Here is a 26,923-nt window from a genome sequence, read left to right on the forward strand (position 1 = left end):
CTATTGTCCTGGTAAAAGAAAGTTTGAGTGTGTGTGTGTGTATGTGTGTGTGCATGCACGAAATCTTGTCTCAATCAATGATGTGGTACTTTCCTGGAGGATACATTTGGGGATTATATGTGTGTGTTAATTTGCTGTGTTTTGTGCTGCTGGCTTGGGGTAGGAGGAGGTGGACATATTTCACTTGGTTTAAACCCACTCGCTCTTGTTATGCTGTTTTCTTTGGGTACTCAGGGAAGGGACAGGGAAGGATCGGCCAGTGTTTCTGGAGAGGCTAGGGGAGGGGCTCCAGCAAGGACCCACTTTCTCCTTTCCACATTTCAAGGTTGGCCGGGATCCTGGGCTGTTGCACTCCTGAGGTTGCCTGGAAAGTTGTGGGGTTTCAGCGCGCGTGTGTTTCGAGCTGGTTTATTCTGTGCGGCCCGGAGCCCTGGATAATGATGTTGATCATGCGTCTCTGTTCTTCGTTCACCTCTTTTAACAAGACTGCTGTTTGTGCCTCTCAGGGAAAACCTGTGCGTGTTTTAAGGCTTGGGGTCACATCTCAGCCCTGCTTTTTTTTTTTCCTCGCAACTTTTAGAAACAAGATTTTTTCCCTCTACTTTTTGATACAGGAAGGGGACTAGCAACCAGAGATTTTTAAAGGTTGGTAGTGCTTAAAATCTCACCTTGGTCTCACCCAAGGTTAAAATTGAGTGTTGTCAGGACATGGTGGTTCAAGTATTCAGCATCAGTTGTAACCTTATCAAAGCCCTGTTAATCCCCTGAAAATGAAGCAGTTTAATAAATTAAAACTGTGTTTCAAAGCCTTTTACTTTGCTCTTCTTGAAGATTCCACTGGATACGTTCTGAATCTGATAGGAATGGGACTCAGAGGCAGCAGTTTTATTTGTATGTAGATGGTACATGTAATCATGTGTGACCTTGTGTGGAATTCAGTCTTTCTGTTGCAGTAAGATGCTGCCTGTATTTTGGAACACCAGAATGTACTCGGACACTGCTTAGTGTGGTCATTCTTCATGTGCACTTCATTCGGAAATCAGTATCTGATGTGAAATATTTATATACAAGGACTCATTTGAATTATTTAATGTTTGCCAGCATAATGGCCTTCCTGATGAAGTCTCAAATTATTTTACTAAATGCATGGACCTTTGGAGCAGAAAAGACTTTCACAGTTAGAGGTGGGGGGCGATACTTGGAGTTTGAGCATGATTTAGTTTGGTATATGTTCAAGAGAAATTGATGATTTCTCTGTGTGGCTTTGTTTACCAAAAATAGATAATTTACAGATATTGTATACCTCCAGAGAGAGCTGTGAGCACCTCTGAGAAGCAGTGAGGTGAGAGAAAATGGGTGAAGAAAAACCCTTTTGCTGTTGACCACTGTCAAAATGGGGGCATCTGTAGTGGTGTTGCTGTCTGTAGTCTGTACTCAGCTGCTGGTTTTTATACTCCGTCTTTTCTCCTTTTCCAAACTCAGATGTACAGCAGATGTGAGTGGAGCAAGAACGTAGGATGGTGGCAAAGGAAGCCTCTTTCCATTTTTATTATTTTACAATTAAAGTTGCCCTAATTGGAGCTAACTTTTTTTGCCCTTGTGCTGCTAAAGAAATAACAGCACAGGGCATAATTTAGATGAATTCTTTCCAAACAGAACACTGTTTGCAAAAGCTCCATTTTTCCAAGACACTCTTTAGTTTCACCGAGGCAGACTCCCATCTAGATGTTTAAACATGTGAGTTTTGAGGTGCCTTGTTCCTCAGAAATTCTAATTAGTTTTTATATTTGTTCTGCAGCAGCTCTGATGATTGGATCTGCTGAAAAGCATTTTTGTGGGGTTGATGGGGCAGGAAGCAAGAGGGGATGAAGTCAAGAGCCTTTCCTGTCAGTCCACCTTGAGAAGCTGAAGGAGGGGGCACTTGCCTGCTTGGCTGTCAGTCTTGGGGGTGCGTTGGAATTGCCTGGTGGAGTGCAAATTTTATTTCAGGGACTTATTTTTCAGAATGAATTTCTTGTCCTTTCTAAGTGCATCACCATGGTAGCTCACCTCCTCTGGATTCGAAACCTCCCAAGAGCAGGCAGTGATGAAGACTCGGAGGGTGGGCCTGGGAAGGCAGGCTGTCTTCATCAGTGCTGACAGCTGAATCGTGAGTCTGTCCTGGTGGCTCTTGTGAATTCTCCCCAAATGCCTGAGCTGAAATCATATCACAGAAAGCTAACCTTCCTTCCAGTTGTAATTGGATGTAGCAAACCAGCACCCTGAATTCTGTTCTTGGAGGCTGGGCTCAGGTAGGGAAAGTCAGGCTGACCTGGGGTATAGAAAAACAGAGGCCACCAGTGACTCCTGAAGGTCATTCTGTCCGGTGTCCTGCCTCTGCGGGGCATTGCATTTTTTCCAGTCCACTGTGTGACACCCCGGAAGAATGACTGTAGAGGTAAATTTAACGATGTAGTGGATGGTTTTTCTTATCTTCTTCCTCTTTAGCTGGTGGGTGGAAGTCAGGCCTGGGGTACATGTTCTGGAGAATGCCAGTACGGTTGCAGTGGCCTTTCTAGCTGCCATGTACGACTGGATTCCTCCATGGATGCACTTGAGGGCCAAGTGACTTCCAAGGTCTTTGAATGGCTCTGACAGCCATGACCTAGATGGTCATGTAGCTGAGTGGAGGTAGGGACTACTCAGGATAGCAAGGGTTCCCCAGAGCTGTCTGGAGATGTCTGCAAGGGCTGAGGACTTGGGTCATTGTTCTTAGGAAGTCCCTTCTGCTTATTATAGGTCTGTAAATATTCAGGGCATACCGGGTTCCCCAGCACCTGGAACTTAGAGATGTGGTACTTCCTGTGGCAAACGCTCTCATGTTCAGTGTGGAGAGAAGACTAATTCAGGTGAAGTTATTAGAACAATGCAGGGCCACAGCCAAACCTACAGCAACTTTGAGAACTTAAGCAGAGTTACTGCATCCACTGTTGGGAAGTTTGTTGACGGTGAGATAGAGAGCTGGTGGAGGGCAGCCCATTCCCTGGCTGAGTGGGCCCTGAGTGTCGGCCCTGACATACATACGTGGCCATTACCCTGTTAGGAGAGTAATGGTTAATGCAGTTCTTCTAGATGACGGCTACTGCTTCACACCCAGCGAGGTCCTGCAGCTTGTCCAGAAGGCTTGGAACCACAGCTTGAAACCTCATCTTTCAGAAATCCTTATATTTATTATTGTTTTTCCTTGTGTCATTGTTTATGAAGGGCTGGCACATGGGGTGCATTCTCCCCTGGGAGAGCTTGCAAGGTATTATTTCTGTGAATGCCTTGGGGCTTGTGTAGTAACTCTGCCCCCTCTCCATGGAGTGTGAACTTTTCCAGAATGAGTTCGCAGCTTCTCATTCAGGGGTGCCCAGGGCAGGGTCCTGCACATGGTAGGTGCCCCTCTATTGGAAGATGCCTTCTGATCTGGGAATTCCTCACTTGTTATAGTGGACGTTTAAAAACATGATACTAGTCTAAAAAGATAGCAATAACTACCATTCATCTATGGCTTCATCTGATTACCTTTTTTTTTTTCTTTTTAAAAATCTTATTGGGGTAGAGTTGCTTTACAATGTTGTGTTAGTTTCTGCTGTGCAGCAGTGAATCAGTCATACATATGCATACATCCCCTCATTTTTGGATTTCCTTCCCATGTAGGTCACCAAAGAGCATTGAGCAGAGTTCCCTGTGCTATACAATAGGTTCTGATTAGTTACCTGTTTTATATGTAGTAGTGTATACATTGGAGAAGGAAATGGCAACCCACTCCAGTGTTCTTGCCTGGAGAATCCCAGGGACGAGGGAGCCTGGTGGGCTGCCGTCTACGGGGTCGCACAGAGTCGGACACGACTGAAGTGACTTAGCAGTGTATACATGTCAATCCCAATCTCCCAGTTCATCCCACTTCCCCTTCCCTTCTTTGGTGTCCTACATTTGTTCTCTGTGTCTGTCTCTCTTTCTACTTTACAAGTAAGTTTGCCTGGTTACTTCTTAAGTCCTCATGGCAAGCTAGGTGTTCTTCACCTTTTAAAGTCAGGAAATGTGAGTGTGCTGAATTCAAGGGATTTCCCCACAGTACACAGCTGGTCAGGGAGGAGCCAAGGTCTAAATGCAGTTTTGTACAACCACGAAGCCTACCTCCTTGGTTCCCACATTGTGCTGGATTCCACTGTGTTTCCCACAATTCCAATAGATTGTCGTCTTTGAGATCTTTGCCTGGTGAGCTGGTGTAGGTTGGTAACTAAATGGTAGAGCAGCAGAAAATTGTCTTCCAGGCCCATGAACAGGGGACAGCTCTCCCCGTGTTCTCGCTTCAAGATTGTTGCTGGTTTTTCTTCCCAAACTTATATTTGGGAATTTTTATAATATTATATTTATTATTATTATATTATTATTATATATTATATAATATTATTATATTATATATTATTATTATTATATTATCGTATTTCACGGTAGGTTAACCTTTAGGCAGTGAATCTTTACATCAGATGCTAGTATTTTAGAAGTCTAGAAAATTGGGTTGGGTTAACTTGCCCTGTTCCTTTAGGAAGGTCAACAGCAACAAAAATAGAGCAAACTTCACTGTGCTCTAATAAGGGGGCTCTGAGGGTTCACGGTGGCACCCCACTCCAGTACTCTTGCCTGGAAAATCCCATGGATGGAGGAGCCTGGTGGGCTGCAGTCCATGGGGTCGCTAGGAGTCGGACACGACTGAAAGACTTCACTTTCACTTTTCACTTTCCACTTTCATGCACTGGAGAAGGAAATGGCAACCCACTGCAGTGTTCTTGCGTGGAGAGTCCCAGGGATGGGGGAGCCTGGTGGGCTGCCGTCTCTGGGGTCACACAGAGTCGGACACGACTGAAGTGACTTAGCAGCTTAGCAGCTGAGGGTTGAGCCTCCATAGTTTTTGGATTCCTCTCAGGTGTGAGTCCTGTTGCTGCTGCTGTTCATCCAACCTTTCAGGAAGCATGAGTCTCTGTTTTCGTCTCAGTTACAGGCAAAGCATACTGTTCACTTTTTTCCTCAGGAAATCTCTGAGTTGCACAGGAGATCACTTATATGGATGCAAATGCTTTGTCGATTACTAAATACTACACAACTATGGTGCATTTTTTCCCCAGTTTTATTGACATATGATTGATATCACATCACATTAGGTGACAGTCTACAACATAATGACTTGATAAATGTGTATATGGCAAAATGATTACCACAACAAGTTAACATCATATAATGTATTGCATGATGCATTATTGTCATTGTAATTTTTAAATTTTGAATGAGAAACTGAAATTTTGCTAGTTTGAAGCTCAGAATCTTTGTTGGAGACCACAAAGTCAGGGGACTTTTGGCTGGAGCTGATTTGGTGGAAAAACCATGAAATCATGAGACAGGATACCTAACTATTAGTCTTCACTCCATCACAGATGATCTGTGACCTACTGAGCAAATCATTTAATCTGTGTTGTGACTTTCCAGACAGGGGATAATGGTACTCACCTATCAGAGGTGTGAAGATCAAATGAAATACTGAATGTAAGAAGAGTTTTGCTCCTGTGGGTTGTGGACCAAGAGAGCAATTATCCCTGGAGTTGTTAATTTCATTTTTGATACTTCTGTTTTCTTCAGCCGAATCATCTTGGAGAGTATTTCGCTTGGGTTCATGTGTCATTTGCTATTTGTGACTCTTGTACAAATCAAAAGGGAGATCGTAGTCCTGTGGTGTATTTCCTTGCCAGGAGCATGTGACTATTTTCCATATCCCTAAGTTTATCCTATCTGATTTTCTTCTTTTAGTAAAAGTTTGCCTTGTCTGTTATTTCTGATCTGCATTGATCACTTCTATTGTAACTAGCAGTTTCTGTGTTAGCTTTTTTTTTTTTTTTATAAAAAGGGCTTCTTAGAAGCCTTGTCCCAGAAGTAATTGTAACATTAGATGGTGCATGTTTAGACAGCGCTGAGGGAGATAAAAAGTGGAGATCTGAGATTGATCTACTATTAAGAGAAGACTGTGCTTCTGAAATATAAACTAGTCAGATGATAGAGAAGGTGAGGAAATGAGGAAAGGAGCATGGGCCAGGCAATCTAGAGAGCAACTGCTCTGGATTTAGCAAAGAAATTTCTGTTGGCTGGACAAAAGCATTTTTGTCAGTTTTGTCTGCAAACTGTGTCATGTTGAGCTGTCCACTATTCAGCCATTCCTTCCTCCCACATACACAAGTACCAATGATGTAACATCAGCTAAGTTATTTAGTGCTTACTGTTCTATCTCACTAAACCTTCCCAACTTTATGATTAAAAAAACAACAACTGTTTACAAGTAAACCAAGGCTTAGACTGATGAAGTACCTCCCGCAGTGTCATATAGTAAGAGTGGAAGTGGCATTGACCTGGCCTACCTTTATAACAGTCCCCCTCTCATCCTGTGGTGCCTGTGCTGTGCTTCATAGACCCACATACCACGAGAGGGACAGAGATAGGTGGGTTTAATCCAGTGGTTTTTAAGAATGATTTTTCTAGTGGCAGGATCCTTGTTCCACAAAAATTTATATAGACTGTTATGAAGTAAAATGGTTTTAGTATTTTTTAAAGTGAGCTGCTCAGATGAACCCTGGGTTTGATATTGAGGTGAGAGACAGAATGCAATCTTATAGTTGCCACAGTGTTCAGATTATTCCTGCATTTGGTTCAGAGTGTGCACGCTCAAAATACTAATTCACTCAGTAAGTAGTTGAAAATGGTAACAATTTTCTTTCCCCCTTAAATTTCACCTTGCAAATAACAGGAAATTTTTTAACTAGACAATTGTAGGAAGAAACTTGGAGATCTGTATAAAATGAATTAATTTGTCAGCACAAGATAATATGCTGTTCTGCAGTGTGTTGAAATTTGGTATCAAACGTACTTGAGAGAACATATCGCTCTTAAATTAGAAAAAATTGTTAAAGTAATTTAAAAGTTGAATTCAAATTAGTCATTTGAAGTAACTCAGAAGCCCCTTGTGGTATGCTAGGGTTCTGTGGAACACAGTTTGAGAACCACTGGTCTAACACTTTCTTTGGACAGAGGAAATTGAGGTCCAGAAAGTGTAAATGGTGGGTTGGTTAAGGAACAGGAAATTGTGCCAAAGAAATGTTTACTTTCTAAAATTAGCTCTTCAAGTTTTATTTCTGGTTATAAAGTAATCATTTTATAAAAATACAGGGAAAATATATAGAAGGAAAGTTTAAAAAGCCACAAACTTACAGCTGAATGATGAACCAGTATCAGATCAGATCAGTTGCTCAGTCGTGTCCGACTCTTTGCGACTCCATGAATCGCAGCACACCAGGCCTCCCTGTCCATCACCAACTCCCGGAGTTCACTCAGACTCATGTCCATCGAGTCAGTGATGCCATCCAGCCATCTCATCCTCTGTCGTCCCCTTCTCTTCTTGCTCCCAATCCCTCCCAGCATCAGAGTCTTTTCCAATGAGTCAACTCTTCGCATGAGGTGGCCAAAGTACTGAAGTTTCAGCTTTAGCATCATTCCTTCCAAAGAAATCCCAGGGCTGATCTCCTTCAGAATGGACTGGTTGGATCTCCTTGCAGTCCAAGGGACTCTCAAGAGTCTTCTCCAACACCACAGTTTAAAAGCATCAATTCTTCGGTGCTCAGCCTTCTTCACAGTCCAACTCTCACATCAATACATGACCACAGGAAAAACCATAGCCTTAACTAGACGAACCTTTGTTGGCAAAATAATGTCTCTGCTTTTGAATATGCTATCTACGTTGGTCATAACTTTCCTTCCAAGGAGTAAGCGCCTTTTAATTTCATGGCTGCAGTCACCATCTGTAGTGATTTTGGAGCCCAGAAAAATAAAGTCTGACACTGTTTCCACTGTTTCCCCATCTATTTCCCATGAAGTGATGGGACCAGATGCCATGATCTTCGTTTTCTGAATGTTGAGCTTTAAGCCAACTTTTTCACTCTCCACTTTCACTTTCATCAAGAGGCTTTTTAGTTCCTCTTTACTTTCTGCCATAAGGGTGGTGTCATCTGCATATCTGAGGTTATTGATATTTCTCCCGGCAATCTTGATTCCAGCTTGTGTTTCTTCCAGTCCAGTGTTTGTCATGATGTACTCTGCATATAAGTTAAATGTAACACTGTTAACATTTGAGCATGTAAGACATAAAAAAAAAAAAATATTGGGTTTCAGGCTGTTCATACACATGACCTGTGAACGATGTGAGGGTTCATCCGTGTGTAACTTGTAGTTGACTTTCCGTATCCAGAGTTCCTCTGCATCCTGGGATTCCGCCTGTGGCATATTGTGTAGTGCTGTAGTTCTTGCTATTGAAAAAATACCCAAGTGTAAGTGGACTCTGTGCAGTTCAAACCTGCACTGTGCCAGGGTCAACTGTATAGACTTGTATCCTTTTTTCCTCAACATTATACCCTGTGATTCCGTTTTCTTGAATAATGTGGTTTTCCAGTGATTACATAATATTTTTTCACAGATGCACTCTGATCGTGCCATTCTCTTTTTGGTTGACATATATTTATGTATTGTTTTCCACCATTTAATGTTAATAAGAAATGCTGGGATGAACTGCTTTGCCTATAAATCTTCTGTTTCATTGTCTTCACTATTTCCTTAATATAATTTCCAAAAGACTAAAATTACTGAGCTGTACTATAGGTCATTAAAAATAAGTTCTTCCCAGAAGCTCCTATCTGACCCTTCATCCATCTCCCACAGGAGTGTCTGGGGTGTGTTTCTCTCTTCATGTAGGAGGTGGGGGAGACATCAGATTGGGAGGGGGGCTCAATGGGAAAGAAGAGCATCTTGACCTAAGCCTGTCCATGCTTTGTCTTCACAGGCCGAATGCTTTTTGTGTGCTTAGACTGGTTCAGATGTGAGTAAATCTGGGATCTGCCTAGTGTCTGGGAAGTCCAGCTCACCTCTGAGTCCACATGTTGTTCCTGCCCCTGCAGGGAAGCTTCGCAGGCCCCCATGGGGCAGGTCTTTCTCAACTGGGTGTCAGGTGGCCCCCAGAGGTGGCCAGGCTTGTGAAGGAGGTAGAGACAGGAACCCAAACCGTTTTCAGCTTTTCCTTTGCAGATTCAACCTTTTAAGCATACCTACACTTACCTGCAACGGCAATCGTTTTGCATTTTAATGACAAATCAAGTACGCTAACTTGCATTTGAAACGAAAGTGCCTTAAATGTCTCTGGCTGTCAGAATGAGATGTTAGGAGCTTGATGAAAAGCGAACAAAGAAGACAAAGTATGAAGCCTAGATACAGTGCAAAATGAAATAAAACCTTGTATGGCCTGTCAGAGGTGTCAGTTGATATTCATATCTAAAGCACATTATAGCATTACTTTGCAGCTCATAGCTTACTCATCTGTCTTTTTTAATTCATCACATTGGAGCCCACATCTTTTAAGTCTCGTGTGTCAACAATGGGAGAAATCTGTTAATTGACAAATGAGTGTCACAAATGTGAATTGGTGCCTTTACATCAGCGGCAGGTGTAGTCTCTTTTGTTTTTTGTTGGATCTATTATTGGCATAAGCCAGTGTAAGACATCTGTCTTTGTCGGAATGAGAAATGACAGGCCTTCTTGGCTGTCATTGTCTTAGTGCGTGCTCATTCTGTGAGATACTGTATAAAGATAAAATGTCAGTTAAAAGAATATGAAAAACTATCTGGAGGAAGTCCTTAAATTACTCAGAGAGGGGATCCGGGAATTGGGACTGGAATTGAAATCCGAGTGTTTCAGTTTGTATCTATCATACCTATTTAAAAATAATATTTCCTGAGTAACAGGATGAGGTTATCAGGCATTTAGGAGGATGTTATGTTGTGCTGGTATAATTAGCTTTATCAGGTGGGGAGAAAGTCTACCTTTGCAAGATATGAATTTATTTATTATCAGGTCATCTCTCAGACAAGCACAGAATTGTCTCAATAAAAACACTCCAGGTAGGATTCTGGGCATTGATTTGCATGTGTTTTGAAATATTGAAATTGTTCCCCTCCAATTTCTTTTTCGGTTATATTCCTATCTGAGACTGATGAGAAGCATAATGAAATAAAAAGCAGCAGTTGTAGAGTGATGAGACAATTAGCGGGGAGAAAACTGTTAGTTTCACAGAGCTCCTGGTGGGTTTAGAGATGCAAGCGAGTCTGGACACCTGAGGCTGTGTTGTTAACGCAAGTTATTGCTGGTAAGAGAGGGTGAGAGAAGAGGTGCAAGGTCTGACAGTGGAGGAATGCTCCTGCTTGCTCTTCTGTCGGCAGGAGCTAGGGACCCCCTGGGCATTTAGGGCTGGTAAGGACTGGGTGATCTCAGTCGAGCATGTCCTGGTTGTAGAAAGGCTGAACTCTTAAGGCATGTTTCCCAAACTTGAGTGTGTACACAAATCCTTGAGAGTCTTGTTACTACACAGTGTCTGATTTAGTAGGTCCGGCCCTGGGCCTGAGCCTCTGCATTTCTAACAGATTCCTAGGTGACAATGACCTGCTGTTTTGTAGACTCAGCTTGAATGTCAAAGAGTTCAGTTCATCTTCTCACAGACCATCTGGTGGGCTTCTGTAGACCGCGTGGAGCTCAGAGGAGAGGCAGGGCTTCAGTGCTGGGATGAACTGGACTGGCCTGAATCATTTCTACATGAAAAAGTTCTTTTTCTGTAGAAATGTTTCCAGCCCCTTCAGAGGAGGCCCAGACTCATTGGTTTTTCTCGAGCTCTATGTGACTGGGGGACAGGACTCTGAGGCCAAGGTCCCCTGTCTTCTCTGCAGGGGTCAGCACTGTGTGTGTGTGGGCACGCTTGTGTGCACGCACTGTGCACATAGGCTCACTGTCGTGTGGTTGAGGAAGGGCACGGATTGAACCTTATGTGTGTGTTGACAGAACTTGCGTGTTTTTGTGTGCACCTTGTAGTGTTTTGGGGGCATGCAGCAGGCCTGAGTGTACACTTTTTGTGTGTGATATATAAACATACATGTAAACAACTGTATGTTTACATATCAGGCATGTACCAAACTATGGGAGGGGATGTGTGTATGAGAGTGAGTTTTCTCTGTGGAGTGATGGGACTCCTTAGCTGATAACTCATTTGAGTAATCAGATCGATGGGGTGTATGTAGGGAAAGAAATGGCAGGAGGATCTGCTGCTGGAGCTGCAGCCTGGTCCTTTGGTGGTGGTAGTCTCTGGTAAACATTTGTCTCCCAGGTTCCTCCTGGCCCACTGCCGTGGATGCTGACTACATTGTTTATTTTCAGATGGAATAGACTCCAGGCAAAGTCAGACAATCCTATTGGGATCTGGGGAAGTCCTCAAATTATCATTGGAGGATCAAAGAAGGGCAAATTACAGAGGGCTGGAGGACCAGACATTTGCCTCCCTTTTCTTTTCATTTGAGCTACAATCATGACTCAGAGCACAAAGCCACTTCTTTTCTTTGCATGTAAACTAATAACAAACTAATGAGTAATTGGGAGGATGAAACAGCTGTTTTTCTGAGGAACCTCAGAACCTTAGGAAAGCCGACCGCTCTTTTTCCAGTCTCTTCTCTCCTTTCCCCCAGGCCCCTGCCTTCTTCCTTTCAAATTCTATGTATTGCAGACCTCTTCCTGGCTGACCCTTAAATGCTCTGTTCTGGAGGAAATTTTAATTTTTTTTTTTTTTTAATTGAAACAAGGCTTACCTGAAGGGAGTGCGGCAAGCCAGAGAGAAAGGAAGGGAAATAACCCATCTGAATAAAAAGAAGGCCCATAAGTTGCACCCCAACCCCCTTCGCGATAAATGAGAATGTTTTTGTCACATGGAGAGAGGCCCATGTTGCTTTCCATGTAGGTGCATTAGGGAAAAAGAAGTTGCCTGAGCACAGAGAGTGTATTTGTGTGTCTGTGCACATGTCTCCCCATTTGCCTTCTAAAAATGGGCAAGGCACGCACATGGATCTTGTGTTTATCCACACACACGTCTGTGCGCGCAGACACAGGCCAGATCCGCACAGACATCTTTTTGTCCGCATGCTGGGGGACTAGGTACATAAGAAGACCGTTTTACGTGCCCGCTCTTGGTTTTTCATTGCTGGTTGTCACAGAGAATCTGAAACAGACAAAAATTTATTGGGTAGTATTTAGAAACATGTCGGTGGTAACGACTGCAGCTCTGATTTCAATTAACACCCACTAAATTTAGGCTAATGCAGTGCATTTGTAGACCTGTTGAATGTGCTTGGCATCACGTTGCAAAAATCTAAAGTGGCCACAGTTTAAAAAACATTTCAAACTGACCGCCACTCCTGTGCTTACTCCCCTCCCCCGCCACTCTGGCGCAGGGTGGTGAGCTCCTCTGTGAACCAGAGAGCCTTCGAAAATCTCTTACTTTAGGTTTTTATAAAATGACCTTTCGATAGCAGAGAGCACAGTTAAAGTTTTAGCGTCCGATCTTGCTTAATGAAATACTACTTTGGAGTTCATAATTCATCATTTCTAACACCCCGCTCACCCCCTTTCATGGCTGTTTGGGTAAAAACAGCTGGAGAAGTGCTGCATTTTATGATTAAGGCACTAAAAGATTAGCCGTAGGCACTGCCCATCTACGGGGCTATGGAGTTCAGGCTGCTGACAGCAGATCTGTTTTGAATCGGAGTCAGATTAAAGTGAGTGAAAATCATTTGGGGGCTGAGGGCTTGAAAGGTCACACGTGTAATGAATTGTGGGTGCTTGCCTGGCTTCCCAGGCGAGAACCGTGAGCAATTATTAAATGCCATTGTGCATTGAGAAGGGTTGGTTGGTGGTGACTTTGAAACTTTCCAGAAGCAAGACTGCAAAAGGTAATAATAAGGCATTCGATGGGAGAGGATCTGGAGGGTGGTTGCCTTGTGTATTGGGCTTTATTTGGGGAGAGGTTTTTGTTCCCCTCTCGTCTTGCTCTGAGTCTGTAGTGATGCTCCTAGCAGTTCCGGGAGGTGGGGTCCTGCTTGGGTATCTTTTTTCTTTGACTAGTTAAGTTCCTTCAGCAGCTCCCTACATTTTCCAGGTGCCATGGGAACTGGTCGTTTTGCCTCAGCCCTCAACTGTTCTGTAGTCATTACCGTGTCTTTATGGACGGTCTCATTTTCATCCGTTGAAGCCGCCCCAGACTGCCTTGGCCAGCCGTGTGGGCATCAGGGACTGATAAAGAGTCCGCAGCTCTTTCCTCCTGAAGGTGAGGGCAGTTGCAGTGCCGTGGTGAGGTGGGACTGGACCCTACCCTACCCCCTCCCCAGTATTTCCCATCTCAGGTGGTGTGGCCGAGCTTGGTGGACAGACTCCATAAAGGTCCTTTGTCAGAGACAGGGAATGCCCCTCACTCCTGTGGAATGAACCCCTCTCATACTGGGCCTGGGTCTTTCCCACTTCTAAACCATCCCGCCCTTCGTGCCTTCTCCTGTTCTAGCATTTTGGAAACCCAGACGTAGATTTCTCTGGAAACATCTGCTCTGAAATGGAAAGCAAGGTGAAACACCAAACAGAAAACAAAATTTAAGTGACTAGGTTTACTGGGTGACTGTTTTTTCTTTTAATGGCTCAGTCAATTTGTTCAGTTACTGAATGCTTTCCCTGTGCCAATCAGAAGGCTAGGCATTAAAGATACCATGAGGACTGACAGCCCCAGAGAGGAGACAGTGTGGAGTCGGTGGTTACAGCCCACTGAAGTGATGCAGTGCTGAAGGTTGCAGGGCACTGAGCACGTGGAGGACGGGCAGTTGAGCCATCCTGGGGGTAGTGGAGGAAGGGCTCCTGGAGCGCTGTATGTCTGCGCTGTATCTGGAGAGATGAGCAGGATGAGCCATTTGGAAGGGTGAGGAAAGGTATTCTTGGCAGAAGAGACAGTGTGAGTAACAGCAGGGAAGGGTGGAACAGCTGGAGCTGAGGTTTGGCTCACCAAGGTTGTTGACTTCCCCACTTGCCATTTCTTGGGTGTGTGCTTGATTCTGTGAACATGTACTGAATGCTTCTGTTATACAGTGTGCTATCCTGGGTGCTTGAGGTACATGAGGGGGTGAAGCAAAGACTTCTGCCTCTGTTTTTCCTTCTTTCTTTTCCTTCTAAGAGTTCCACTACCTTTTGCCTTCTTCCTTCTTGATAGGGAGATGTGACTAGTCAGGGTAATGAGAAAGAGGAGGGGGAGACAGACAGTGGCTGCTCCATCAAGTCTATAATGTGATGGGCTCCTGGAAGACATCACATCTGTGTTTGGATAAATTATGGGGACCAGAGGCAACTCTATAGCAGCCATCAAGGTTGCAGGTTCGTTACCTCCGTGGATTTGATATGGCTGTCTGGCACCTCCGTTGTCTGTTCTCCTTTCTAAGGTGCCTGCCACTTACTCATACTTAGGTACAAATAGCTGATAGCAGGGTGAAAAATCCCCAGGGAGTATCACATGTTACCTGTGATGAATCCTGATGCATCAAGGAGTAACTGTAGAGCATCAGGCATGTTGGACCAGGATGAGGATTTGTTTTTTAGGAAGGAATGGAAAGGTGCTTGGGGCATTCATAATAGCCCCAGAGAACTCTACATAAATGGTTGTTACTCTCCATCACACATAAATTCCATTTTTCCTAGTTGTCTTTAGGTAATTAGTTTTAGGGCAGAGATGGAGAGACAATTTATTGGCTGTGGCTCAAGGATGTAAAAAAAGACCCGTAGGAATCCAGCACCACCTTCGTTCCTGTGTGATCATTACACATAGGTGGTAAGACAGCCTTGGTCTCTATGCACAGAGATCCTTCTGGAAGGAAGTCTTCCAGTAGGTAGATGAGCTTCAAAAGACACCCATTGTGACCAAACACACACCTGAACCAGCGGGAGACTCTCCCCTGCCATGGCCCTACAAGTTCTGTGGCTTTGAGTTGGGTTGAATGTTCCTTTTGCTTTTGAGGTTATGCAGTTAAAGTGATAATTATTTCTTTTTGGTCCAGTGAACTTGGAGGAAAGGAAAGTTCTCCTCCTGTGGGTGGAGGCTTTCACAGAAGGTCTTTGGGGGAATGTTGGGCCTGAGGTTTGGGAGGGGGTAGGGTAGGGAGGATGAATGCCAAGCCCCAATAGGGGTGGGGTGGGGTGGGTTGGGGTGCGGTGGGGTGCGGTGCGGTGGGGTGGGTAGGTAGGGGCCAGCGTGCATTATCGGTCTGTGGCGCCCATCCAGCCTGTGGCCTCTCACACACAAAGCCTTGGTTCTGATTAATGGCATCCGTGTCTGGGAGGCATGGATTGTATTAGACCTTGTTTAAAAGTGCTCACTATACATTGACTTCCCCTGGAAGTGCACCAAAATAGGATGAGAGGGAAAAAAAGGGAGCAAGAGAAAGAGCCTGCGTTTGGAAAGGGTAGAAAGGAAAGCTTTTTTCATAAATGCTTTCTGTGACTTTTTGTACTCTTCAAGGCTTTATCTCTACAGGGCTCCTACGGGAGAGCAAGGGGAAAAAGTGAAGACAGACGTCTTGGGAAAGAAAACACGTTTCCCTGCCAAAACTGGGAGATGGTGCTGGCTCTCTGGGCTTTTTAGAAACTCCAAGAAATCTGCTGACATTTTAAAGAGGGGGGGAAAGAGGGAGATGATTTATGATGACATCACATGTTGCCCAAGCAGATCCTGCAAGAAGAAAATGGCTTTTATAGAGAGCATGTTGCAATAAAGAAACTGTGAGTCACTGGGGGAGCATCATCAATTGAAATGCCTTCAGTTATTTGCCTTATCTCTCCTGCTACCCCCACCGCCACCCCAACCAAAGGCCTTGGCAGCTCTTAGGGCCTTGCTGGAAATGGGTTGAGAGAGCCTGAACCCAGAGTGCCTGCTGCCTTCTGTCTCCCCAGCTTTCCTTTCTGATGACTCTGATTATGTCTGGCCTTGTTCTTGGCTCCCTGTAGGGTAATGTGGGTGTGCAGATGTTGAACCGATTGCCTGTGTGTGTTGGGGGTGTGCTGACCCTACGTATCAAGTGGTGGATGATGCAGAAGGATGGTGGGGTGAGAGAGCCGGTGACTGTCTCTTTTTAGGAGTAGCAGAACGATGCTGGACTTCGGTGGAGGGGTGAGGGTTGTCTCCATGCTTGTTCAAGGGAAGACCCTGGACACAGGCGCTGGAGTGAGGGGTCCAGCCTTGGGGGCCTGGGGATCATGGTAACGGCACTTGCACCCTCAGGCGAGGTTTGCAACCTGAGAGTTGTGTTGTGTGCTACGGCTAGTCACCTGCAGGGCACCTATCCTGGACCTTGGCAACATGCCAGAGTCCAAAAGACTTGTAGTCACTCCCCCTCCTCGCCCCCCCAACTCCTGGTTCTTCAATACACTTCTCCCCTTGATGGACATTTTCTTCCAGTTCCCTCAAGATGCCAGTACTGTCTTCCTTCCTTTTTTTAAAATTATTATTTGTATTCGTTTGATTGCACCAGGTCTTAGCTGTGGCACACAGGATCCTTCGTTGCAGCTTTTAGTTGCAGAGTTTTTAGTTGTGGCATGCAGACTCTTAGCTGTGGCATGGGGGATCTAGTTCCCTGACCAGGGGTTGAACTCAGGGCCCCTGCACTGAAAATGCAGAGTCTTAATCCCTGGACCACCAGAGAAGTCCCTCCTGCCTTCCCTTTGCCACCGTCAAAACATTCTGAGGACCAGCTTGGGAACCCTTTCATATTAAGGGCTGTTTGACAGAATGGGTTCTTCTGCCATGCATTTATTTGCATTTTAGTGAGCATCAAAAGCTAAAGCTAAGGGACAGAAATGATCTTGAAGACATTCCAGCCTTCAGGAAGAGGGGCTGGGGGAGACCTTTGAGGTGTCAGAGGTGGTGGGGTGTAGAGCAGGTAGTTGGCTGCGCTGGTTGTGGTGTAGGTGGTGCCCTTTCTCCCCTTGAATAGTCTGCCTCCAGAGCACATGACGCTGGGGAAATCCTTCCCAGGGGAAGGAGCAATCACTGCCTGGTGATGGTGAGGAGACTGGCAGGTCCAGGCCAGGCCCTGCCCTGCTTTTCCACACCGGGAGAGGATTCAGTCCAGGCCTGGGGGATCTCTGAAGCCTGGGGGGATCTCTGAAGCCTGGGGTCTTCCCTGCTGAGCCACCAGCCCTGGCCCAGTGTGCATCAGTGGTACAAAGATGCTGCTTTTCTCCTGAGTAGGCTGGGTTGGTTTGTGAGCCCAGACATGCTCTCTGGCTTGAGCAGTGAAGTTGGCCCCATAGAGGAGAAGTGGCCTGATCATGATCTTGTTCTTGGTGTCTACTGGAGATGGGCATTTCCTAACTGCCTTTTTAACAACTGCAGATAGTGGTGGTAACAAATGATCCATCATCCCATTTCCTTCCTCCTGCCTTTATTGAGGTCTGGGGAACCAGCAGTAAGCAAGACACAGTCTCCACCTTCAAGAAGCTCATCGTAAGTCTCGAGGGTACTTTATTTCCTTCTGTTAAAGGTACCTAATTTCATCCAGAGACTTGCAGTTCACCCTGCATACATGGTGGGTGTTGGTGGGGGGAGTTGAACTTCTGCTCTGTGCCAGGCATTTGAAAACTTTTAGCTCCCCTGTAAGGTCATTTTTATTATCTCCCTTTTATCTTAAATAAAAATAAAAACAGGTGAGACCTGCTTATGGTCTCCCAGCTCCCGAGTTGCCGTCAGTGCTACAACTGGGCACTGTGTACCCCACGCCTGTGCTCCCTCGCACACCCAGCTCCAGATAATGGTACACATACTGCTTTGGGGTCTGCTGTTTTTCACTTAACATGTCAAAAGCATTTTTTCCCAGTGTTTCTATAGTATTCATGATAATCTTTTAAAATGACTACATGATTTTTCTCCCCATGGTGATGTACTCTAATGTAAACCAGTTCCTGGAATATTGAATGTTTATTTCTGATTTCTTTGATGTTGGAAATTGAGTGGGGAGTCCTGAGATTGCCCCTTCCACCCTTGGTTCCCCCAAAGGAGCAATAAGGCTGGCATAGATGGAGCCTGGGGTGGGGGTCTCCCCACAGGCTTGTTTGGGAGCCTGTTGCCCTCCCGCTAGTGAAGCTGCGTGGAAAGAGAACTTGGCTTCTTGTCCTGGATACTCTGGCTTCTGGCTCAAGCCAGACTTCCTCGCTGGGCCTTTCAGAGATCCCTAACTTCACCCTTTTCCCCTAGAAGATCCAAGACCATCCTGCCAGATTGGTTCCCTCTCTCACACCTACTTGCCCACCTTATTCCCTAGGTTCAGATCCATTCTCTTTACCAAGAATGCTCCCTGCCACCTCCTTCCCTGAGTCTTCTCTACGCAGCTCTGTCCAGCCTTTAGCCCTCAGCTCAACATCTGTAGCCTCTGGCTGGCCCCTCTGACAAAGTTGATTTTACCTCAAATCAACTTTCTGCAACCCCACCCTTTCCAACATGACACCAAATTATATGGTGTCACATGAATTCCTGTCTCCTCAAAACTGGGTAAAGAAGGAGGCAAGTGGGTCTCATATTCATGTTCCTGAATTCCTTCTACTCTTGTCTCACTTAATCCTCCTAAGAGCACTATGAGGTGGGGTTTGCTATCCCCACTTCACAGTGAGGGTAGATTAACACTATCCCAGGCAGGGTGAAAGAAAATGAATGCCCTGTAAGTAACACAATTCCCAGATAGTAAGAGACCATTTCTTTAACTTCATCCTCCTCCCCTTTAGTGATCAGCATAGACACATAGTGGGTGCTCATTAAATGCCTGGTGAGTTGAATTGTTGGACAGTTTCCTTTGTGGGGATGAAAATTCCTACCGTACACTGCTGAATCAGGAGGGAAAAATTGAGTCAGCTGTGCATGTGGTGTGTGCTTTTAATTTCAAACAGGGATCTCTGCAGTTTGGCAAGGGTCAGGCATTGACAAGAGGTGCAGAGGAGGGAAAAAACATCTTGAAGCTGACTTCTGCCCTGAGTGAGAGCAAAGCCCCACATCTGTTCCTTGTCTGGGCCCCAGTTCCCCTCTCTAGCTGAGGTCCTAACTGTAGGCTGGGGGAGTGGGTGTGGCTAGACGTGAGAGTTGAATGATTTGAGCTGGGGCATTGAGGGCTCCGGGGGTATGATCTGCCATGTTGGTTGGGTGTCAGGTTGGGTGTAGCCAGCATGGGGTCTGGTCTGTGTGATAATTTTAGGGTTTGTACCTTCTGTTCTCCATGGTGGGCCAAAGGGGAGCTTTTTGACCATCACACATTTTGGGAAGGTTTGGAAGTGCTACAGGTCTTTCCTCTTGCTGTGACTTTGTTCTTCAATGTAAAACCACATGAGAGAACCCAATGAGGGGTGTATACCAAGTGGGGGGCTATACAAATGGTACATACCAAGATGGAGGTGAACTGCGGTGAATGTCAAGGTGAGGGGAACCAGGATTGTACACCAAAGGGGGGCCAATGTGAAGTTTTTTTGCTGGGACCAGGATAACATGCTCTGATGGAATTAAGAGGATGGCTGCAGAGGCTGTCAGTGCCATGGGAGCAGGCAGTGCTAGAGAGCTGAAGGAGTCATAGCAAGGGGCATTCTACAAAGAGATGACAGGCAGTGTGTGTTTGGAAGTGCCAAGTATCCAAGGTTAAATGCTTTCTTGGTGTCAGGATTTCTCAGAGCCTTCCATGCCAGTCTTGCATTGGAATCTCTAGGCTGTGGATGAGAAGGCTGCCCTTGAAGGTGAAGTTCCAGAGAGGTTGGGTTCAAATCTCAGCCCTGCTTTGGCTTCTGTGACACTGAGTACACTGTTCATCATTCTGTGGCTCTGATTCTTCATTTGTGGAAGGCTGGTTACAGGATTAAATGGGATGATGCTTGTAACTTAGTCTAGCATAGTGTCTGGCTTATGGTAATTGCTTGGTAAGTCTTGGCAACTGGTGTTATAATTGTGTCATCATGGTCATCTCACCAATGACCAAGGAGAATTTTCCCCTAGAGCAGTGGTTCTCAACGTGCATTCCTGGACCATCAACATCATCTGGGAGTTCATTAGAAGGGCAGATTCTTGGGCTGTACCCCATTGAGTTTCAGATTCAGTATGTCTGGGTGATGCTGATGCTCCTGGTCTGGGGACCACGCTGAAGAACATCCCTTAGCACCCGCGTCCCATGTGATAGACTTTAGGATGTACAGTTACGTTGCCTGCTGCTTCCGCTGCACTGCCATCTCTCCTGGGTGGTTAGATGATGAATTCTTTTTGAAATTAAGGATTTTTGTGATCAGAGCAGGAAAACCTGGTGGCAGGGTGAAGCCTTATTTAGAGGGAGTAAGGCAGTGACTGTTTTTGCTTTTAAAGCTAGCCATGCTTGGCTGTGGAACAGACTGACCATGATAGCAGAGACCCTCTGTCAGGTAAGCATGGCACAAGGGCAGTTGGCCTTAGACCTTTTTGGAGGGTATAGAGTGGGACATAGCCCAAGCCCCTCCGTGTGCTACCATTTCACTTTGTAAGGCATCTTATTTTCTGGGAGGCTGCTCCCTTCAGTTGGATTGCAAGACTCCTCTATATGTGTGAATATGTGTGACACGGTACTCAATTCATTGGATAAACGTGGTCTTGAGAAATGGCCCTGAGTGTATGTACTGGTGTCATTTCCTATAAGAAATTGTTCCCGATTGTCTGTTGCTGGCCATGTGTGTCTCACTGCAGGACAGATGTTGCTTCACAGTGCTGTCTGCCAACCAGACTTGTGCTCACTGAGTGTGGAAGCTCATTCCTTTATCTCGAGCACAGCACCTGGCACACAGTTGTATTCAAAAATCTCTCTTAAGAGGCTGTAAAAGTCCTCTGGGGATATCAGGGTAAGATCCCCATGTGTTTGATGGGGTCCTTGATGCCTAAAGCTCAGCTTCTCTGTACGTTGGAGCCAAATCAAATCTTGGAGACAGAATTTGGGTGGAGTAGAAGAGGATAGCTTTATTATTACTATGCTAGGCAAAGGGGAACCCAGTGGCCTTCTGCCTCAAAACTATGTGTCCGTACTTGGAGAGGATAGTGAGAAGTGTTATGGTAATGGTTCAAAGAAGGAGTGATCAGCTTGTGGACATTCTTCTGACGGATTGGTGGATGGGTAAGTAGGAGTCAGCATTATTGACCTTCAGGTTCCAACTGGCCCAGGGTCTACATAGTTGTGGGCAGCATACCATTGTTCACAGTTAACTTCTCCCACCTGGAGTGAGGTTTCAGTATCTGTGAAACAGCTCAAAGATATTGCTGTGTGTACCCTTTGATGGGGAATCAGGACCTTCCCCGAGGCTGCACTGTGACTGTTTGTTTCTCCCTGGTCTTGCATCTACTCCCTAATTAGCAACTGCCCATTGGAACTCAGGGAGGGTCATGAAGCCTGAATGAAGGCTGTTTCCTATAATCAATGAAATGGGGGACATGGAAGGGCTTTGTGCTCAGGAACCCCAAAGTGCCCTGCTCCATATCATCCTTGGACAGAAAGAGACCTCATGGGAGGGTGAAGTGGGCAGTTCTGGTTGGGTGCCTAGGGGGTGTGGCCCTGAAGATCCAGGAGGCTGTGCCTCTTAGGTTTTAAAATTCTGATCCTAAATGCTATATTTTTGTGTTTTCTGGGGAGTTGATCCTCCTGCCAGCTTCAAGTGGTCTGGGAATGACCACGGAGTGGGGGTAGTCTGACCACTGTCTGTGGGAGCCAAGGCCTAGGGGGAACGGGAGGACCCTGGAGACTTGGCGAATTGGCCTAATGAGAGACTAGGGGCCATTCTGGGGTAAGCCAGGTCTTCTCTGTCTTCCAGTTTCCCTAAATAGTATACATTTTGGGAACCTGGGACTGCTTCTGAGAGAGAACTGGATCACCAAGTCCTGGTCATTAGGCAAGTAGGGTAGTCTTTTTTCTAAAGAAACAGGCAAAGAGCTGATCATAGAAGCCCATTGTTTCAGGTAATTCATGGTTTGGTATCTGGGCTCCTTTGAAGTAAAACGAATCCAAAATATAAACCTTTCTTCTCATAATAGAATCCGCTTGTGTTATTTAAATCCTAGGGTTTTACATTACAATAGTCACCCATCAGGCTTGGAGAGAAATGGAACTTTCTTTGACAATACGGTGTGTAGTGTTCTTGCTGGCTTAAAATTAAACCTAATCGGGAGGTGTCACTGAAGCCTGTGCTGAGTAAATGATGGAGCATGAAATAAAATGATTTATACAACTTTCTTTTCCAATAGGCAGTGCTTTTTAATGTTTTTCTCCTTCTGAAAGAAGGCGTGGGTGTTGAAAGTGTTTTTTGATGATGTTTTTCTTAAGTGGTCCAAGACCACAGCATTCTGAGAACTGCCCACCCCCACCCTGCTGCTTTCCCACGTGGTTGACTCTCGCTTGAACTTTCTCAATTTGCAAGCATTAGAATGTTCTGACAACCTCAGAATTCTCAAATCTGGCCCATCACAATGGATATAGGAGCCCAGCCTTTTGGGAATTACTGGGGATCTGAATTTAAAGTGGTGTGTGAGTCAAGGCTTGTTCCTGCTTATTGGGTTTATGTTTCAAGACCATTGTGTTAGGGTTAAGTTGACTGGTTGTGATGTCCTCATGATAGATTAATTAAAAAAAAAAAATCACTGCTTGTGAACGTGGTCCCCAGATAGGAATAGATGTGTTTGCACATGTGTGGACCCAAGCTCAGGGAGGGAATATGTGTCATCAGTGCAGGGCGAGGGTGAGGGGTGGAACATGCTCTGCCTCCTACCTCAGTTCAGTTCAGTCGCTCAGTCGCGTCCAACTCTCTGCGACCCCATGAATCGCAGCACGCCAGGCCTCCCTGTCCATCACCAACTCCTGGAGTTCACTGAGACTCAATGTCCATCGAGTCAGTGATGCCATCACGCCATCTCATCCTCTGTTGCCCCTTTCTCCTCCTGCCCCCAATCCCTCCCAGCATCAGTGTCTTTTCCAATGAGTCAACTCTTCGCATGAAGTGGCCAAAGTACTGGAGTTTCAGCTTTAGCATCAGTCCTTCCAAAGAAATCCCAGGACTGATCTCCTTCAGAATGGACTGGTTGGATCTCCTTGCAGTCCAAGGGACTCTCAAGAGTCTTCTCCAACACCACAGTTCAAAAGCATCAATTCTTCGGTGCTCAGCTTTCTTCACAGTCCAACTCTCACATCCATACACGACTATTGAAAAAACCATAGCCTTGACTAGACGGACCTTTGTTGGCAAAGTAATATCTCTGCTTTTCAATATGCTATCTAGGTTGGTCATAACTTTCTTTCAGAGGACTAAGCGTCTTTTAATTTCATGGCTAAAGTCACCATCTGCAGTGATTTTGGAGCCCCCCAAAATAAAGTCTGACACTGTTTCCCCATCTATTTCTCATGAAGTGGTGGGACCGGATGCCATGATCTTCGTTTTCTGAATTCAGCTTATCCAAAACGGATGGCATCCACCTCCTTCCCACGTTTGTTCTTGTCTCCTTTATCTCAGTTCCTGGTGGGTCACTTTCCTCCCAGTATCCTGGGTTCAACTCTCAGTTCATATTCCCAAACCTTTTAAGAAGTGCTGAAGTGTCTCAGTTGCTCTGCTGCCCGTGTTTCTTCTCCCCTCCAGATCTTGTCGACAGAGCAGGGATGGTCTGGAGGCACCGTCTGATCAAAGTCTTTCACTGCTTGAAATCCAGGCCAGCTTCCTGTCCTACAGGGGGCTTTCCTAGCTTCATTGCTCGTTATCTAAGTTCTGGCCAGGGGCCTGACGGCCTTGTGTTTTCCCAGTTCTTGGTCTTTGTGTTGTCCTCTCTTGTATCAGTCTGTTAGGGCTGCTGTAATGGAATACCCCAGACTGAGTGGCTTATACAACGGATCTATTTTCTTACAGTTCTGGAGGCTAGAGGTCCAGAGTCAAGGCGTCGGCAGGGTTGATTTCTCCTGAGGCTCCTTGGCTGGTTTCTCCTTGTGTCTTTACGTGGTCTTCCATCTGTGTGTGTCTGTGTCCTCTTTATCGGAGGACACCAATCATACAGGATTAGGGTCTGTCCTAAAGACCTCATTTTAACTTTAAAGACCTTTAGTTAAAGGTCTTAAAGACCCCACCTCCAAATACAGTCCCATTCTGGAAGTATCACACCAGGAGGTGGTTAGGATCTCAACGTAGGGATTTTGGGGACCACAACTCAGCCCACAGTACCACTGTCCCGGGAAAACAGTTTCCTCTACCTGTCAAACACCTACATTTTCAAGACTTATGATTTGAGTGTCTCATCTCCGCAAAGTTCTCCCTAACTCTGTGCATCATGGCTCTGCTATCTCATGTGTCTCCAGGAGCCTCCCGCTTGAGCCAAGTTTTCACATGCTGTGGCTGGCATGATGGCTGGGTTTCTGCATTCTCCTCTTGGGGACATGAGGCCTGTGTAACTCCTGGGGTCTTGCTGTCCCCACTGCGAGCGGTCCCTTTTGATGGAGCAGTGCCCGGTGTGTACTACATGTAGCTACGTGTATAATTCATAAGAGAGGACTCATGTCACCCAGGGCGTGCTGCTCATTTGCAAGAATTATGAGCTTTGACAGAACTCCCTGTCGTGCAGGCCTCCTTGTCACATTGGTGGTAATTACTATTCCTTTTCTAATTACTTATCTTATCCACAGTGGCCCCTTTCAGCTGCTGCAGAGGAGACGCCCCTGTCCTCTCATGCACGGGGAAGCTGGGTTACTGCCATCACTCTCCCGAGACCTTCTTTCCCTTTTCTCCTGTTTGTCTCCCTTTCCCCTTTCTCTGGTTTCTGAACCATGCCCCCTTTAAGAAACCAATTGATTTCTTTAAAAAAAAAAAAAACCCTCAAATTATTTATTTGGCTATGCTGAGACTTAGTTGTGGCACACAGGATCGTCAGTCTTCGTTGAGGCATGTAGGACCTAGTTCCCCAAGCAGGGGTCAAACCTGTGCCCCCTGCATTGGGAGTGCAGAGCCTCAGCCATTGGGCCACCAGGGAGGTCCCACCCCTTTGCTTTTTAGAGCGTTGTTCTGAAGGGCCAGAGGACAGCACAGTTGGTCCTTCAGCCTCAGCATACTGTACCTCCCTCGGAACTGCCTGCCTTCACCTTGGGGAAGGCAGCCTCTCCCATGACAGCCTGCCCCGAGTCAGGTGGAGAAAAATAGCAAAGGGAACATCATATTTAAAGAATCTGAATGTGCTGAGTGGATGCTTTGCAAACCGAACCTCAGGCAAAAGGTCCTTGGTTCAGACTTGTGACTGATGTGGCTTTGTGTGCTGTTAACAACCAGTAAATTGAAGACCCAACCAGGCTGTATTTTTGCCTGTCACCAGAGGATCTCCAACCCTTTAACTATTTTAGTTTTAATATCTGATTTTACTTGGGTTCCCCTCTGGAGTTGCTTTTCTTTGTCCCGTATCGTGTTGTTGTTGTTTAGTCACAGAATAGTGTCCGACTCTTTTGCAACCCTGTGGACTGTAGCCTGCCAGGACTTCCCAGGCAAGCATACTGGAGCAGGTTACCATTTCCTCTTCCAGGGCATCTTCTCGACACAGGGATCAAACCTGTGTCTCCTGCAGTAGTAGGCAGATTCTTTATCCTTATCACATTACTATATTTAATTGACTGAATTAAGGAAGGTTTCTCTTTCAACTGCAATACTTAGCATTTTACATTCAAATGGCTGTAATACCTTTGGAGGGACCTGACTGATTTTGATGAAATCCTATCCATTATGAAAGGTGTTAATGTACACGTCAGGTTTTATTTAAATGTAGTCTGTGCCCTTGAAACAAAATGACAGAAGTGTCCAAAAGACCATTTTTTTTTTCAGTAATGTATATGAGTTTCAGTGGAAATTGGTGCATTTTTATAAGGTATGGAGATCCTGTCCTGCCAGCATGGATTTCTGTGTAAAAGGAAGCTATTGCTGTGTGCCCAGTGTTGGGTGAAATAGATACAGGGCTGCTGGGCTTCAGTGACTGACATCAGCCCTCCTGATCATTGCAGTCCTCCACTGTTGCCCTCACTACCACTGCTTCCTCCTATGCATGTCTCCTGTGTTCGCCTGAAGCTTGCACGTATTTTCATATCTAGGCTTTCACCTTCAGCTTCTTTTCTGCTTCTTTTGCATCTCTCTTTGGTTGCATGCCTTCAGGGACCTCCTTCCAGGCATTTCTGGTTTACTTGAGTCCTGAGGGCTGCTTCCTGTAACAGACTGAGCTCTTACTGAGTCCTTACTTGCTTGGAACTTACATTTCAGTTGGGGCAGGGGATGGAGGGTGTGGCCAAGTAAAGAGTTAACTGATGTCATCATAGGGAATGTTTAGGTCCCTCTGAGGACATCTAAAATCATTCAACCTTGGGAGGAGGGGAGGGTATCAGGAAAGACATGCTGAAGGAGGTGTTATCTAGGTGAACTTGAAGAATCCACTCATTCATTCACTTGCTTTAGGGACCCCGTGATGGGGGTAGGCGCTGTGCTGATGGTTGGCAAACAGCAGTGAGCCAAGCAGACAGAGGCCTTCCCCTCACGAAGCTTATGTTTTAGTGAGTAGAGAAGCCAAGTAAGGTGCTGCTGGGAAGTGAAGGATATCTTAGGCAGAGGGAACAGCATGGACCATGTCCAAATCCCAGGATAAATGAATGTATTCAAGGCACACAAGGAAGGCAGGAGCCAGATCACAAAGGGGTCTGTGAACTCTGGAGTTTGAGCTTTATTCTGAGGATGAGGGGTTGCCACTGAATGGTTTTAGGTAGGAGAGTTGCAAGGTCATGCTTGTATTTTATTTAACTTTAGTCTTTCTGATTATTACTATTATTATTTATCGGCTGCCTTGGGTCTTCATTGCTGTGTGCAGGCTTTTGTCTGGTTGCAGTGAGCAGGGGCTACTCTTTGTTGTGGTGTGTGGGCTTCTCACTGAGGTGGCTTCTCT

At 45.6% G+C, this 26,923-nt stretch overlaps 1 protein-coding gene and 1 long non-coding RNA gene across 2 annotated transcripts in view; both read left to right on the plus strand.

Moving 5' to 3' along the window:
• LRMDA (leucine rich melanocyte differentiation associated) overlaps positions 1-26,923 on the plus strand; it is a gene marked incomplete at its 5' end in the record, with an annotated part of 1,193,353 nt that overhangs the window by 40,578 nt on the left and 1,125,852 nt on the right. The window lies entirely within an intron of this gene.
• On the plus strand, positions 8,223-15,757 carry LOC123333482. The gene is made up of 3 exons (XR_006550916.2): positions 8,223-12,698; positions 13,079-13,246; positions 15,485-15,757. It is a non-coding gene; the product is annotated as an uncharacterized LOC123333482 (long non-coding RNA).

This window comes from Bubalus bubalis, chromosome 4 (genome assembly GCF_019923935.1).
Source record: "Bubalus bubalis isolate 160015118507 breed Murrah chromosome 4, NDDB_SH_1, whole genome shotgun sequence".
Classification (NCBI taxonomy): Eukaryota; Metazoa; Chordata; class Mammalia; order Artiodactyla; family Bovidae; genus Bubalus; species Bubalus bubalis.